The sequence below is a fragment of the Atta colombica genome, unplaced genomic scaffold (genome assembly GCF_001594045.1).
Source record: "Atta colombica isolate Treedump-2 unplaced genomic scaffold, Acol1.0 scaffold219, whole genome shotgun sequence".
In the NCBI taxonomy this organism is placed as follows: Eukaryota; Metazoa; Arthropoda; class Insecta; order Hymenoptera; family Formicidae; genus Atta; species Atta colombica.
The window spans coordinates 125,145-127,093 of NW_017259315.1; positions in this window are offsets into that span (position 1 = coordinate 125,145).

The following is a 1,949-nucleotide window of genomic DNA, read 5'->3' on the forward strand; positions in this document are numbered from 1 at the left end:
AATCGTTGGTTAGAATTTATTTGTATATTACATAAGTAAATCTTTTATACAGTCAATACTTCAGATTTCCAAACATAGTATATTTTAGGCACTAGAAAATGTTAATAAAGTCTCAGTATTATCTGTCCTTGCAGTAACTTTTTAAAGGACTTATCTAGTTATATTAATATCATTTTCACTACACCTAAATATAATGAATATACCAGTATAACATTGTTAGTAAATGATTGCAGAATATTTTATATCTTATATTCTCGATATCTCGTTGCAAAGTAAACAAATTTTTTGTTTTTATTTATTATATAAGAGTAAAGATATTTAATATAATACTAATAAAAGAACTTCTTTACATGGTGTTTCCCTTTCTCACATATTATCGTATATATTATATTTATAAATTTCTCTCATTATATTTGTGCCCGTAAATTAAAGTATATGTGTAATTAATACTTTATATTATAACTTTTAATATCAAATACTGTATCACTTACTTCTCTCTTTTCTTTTTGTATACCTTTTCAAGATATAAATTATTTGTGTCTGTACGAATATTTATATACGTTCCCCCTTTCCAAGATAATTTCGTAAAACGTTAAACAAGAAATTTTTTTAATTTCGGAAAAACTGTCAGAGTTACTAGGAAAATGATTTTTTTTTAGTTCCCACTGGATGATAGATTAATAGCATCTTTAATCTTTCCTTAAGATGTATGCCTGATATGCAAACAGCTTTGAAAAAATAAAAAGAAGAGGAAGAAAGATTAAAGTCTAAAGAAGAAAAAATAAGGCAAGAATTGTGAGATTGACAATAACTTGAATAAGGGTGCAAAGAAAAACAGAAACTGAAAGGAAAACAATGAAAAGAGATTCAAAGTATATGATAAGAAATTGTTAATGACAATTAAAATAAAAATAGGATAAAGCTAGGATAGTTCTTCAAGAGATAAGTTAATCTCAGTAAACGAGAATGGATTAAAATTTTGATCAATTTAAATTCATTTGAATGGATACTTTAGTAACATACACTTAATAGTCCATTTTCATCTTTTAGATTCAATTAAATTTTTTTTTTAGATTTATCGAATTGAAAACTGCATTTTCTATTCAGAATTTTAAATTGAGCAGTATTCACAATGCACTTGAAAAATTAAAATTTTTTTTTAGATTGAAAAGATAGAAATGTGCTTCATACAATTCCTAAATGAATAAAAATACACTAGGATTAAAAAGGATTCATTTCAATATTTGCGAATGTGAACTTCTAAAATCTGTGAATCTACAATATTTAATCCATTTCAATCCTTTTTTGTTTGGGGAATACCAAGTGATTTGAAATACCCCAAGATGATTAGTTTCATCCGAAATTTTCAAAAATTTAAAAATAATGTAATCCTCGAATCGAAGTAAGAACACGGAAGCCCCGATTGAGTCACCACAAACTTAAATCATTATTTAAAAAGAAAAAAATAAAATAAAATAAGTGAATGTTTATTCTGCGTACTCGTTCCCAGTTATCAAGGACGTAAATTGAAAATGGTGATCGAAAAAAGAGAGTCAATAAATAAATGATGTCAACATTTGCTTAGATGAATACGCTACTTCTGATGATATCCAGAACTCTAAGTTATATATTCCTTAACTTGCTCTTAAAATTCCAATTCGCAATATATTCGGTTTAATTCTTCTTTCTAATTATAATCTCTCATCTCAAATACGAATTGAATTTAGTTCGCAGAACAAATAATTTTGCAATTAATTAATATAATCAATTAATTAATATAATCATAAGATTTAGCCTTTGATTAACTCTGACAATATTTCAAGAATTTTATTTTTTCATCTACATATTTTGACTCTTGTTTAATCTGTTATATATCTTGGCGAGAAATAAATTTATATAATTACAAATATTTTGATTCATTAAAAATAAAATGTCATTTTATATATATA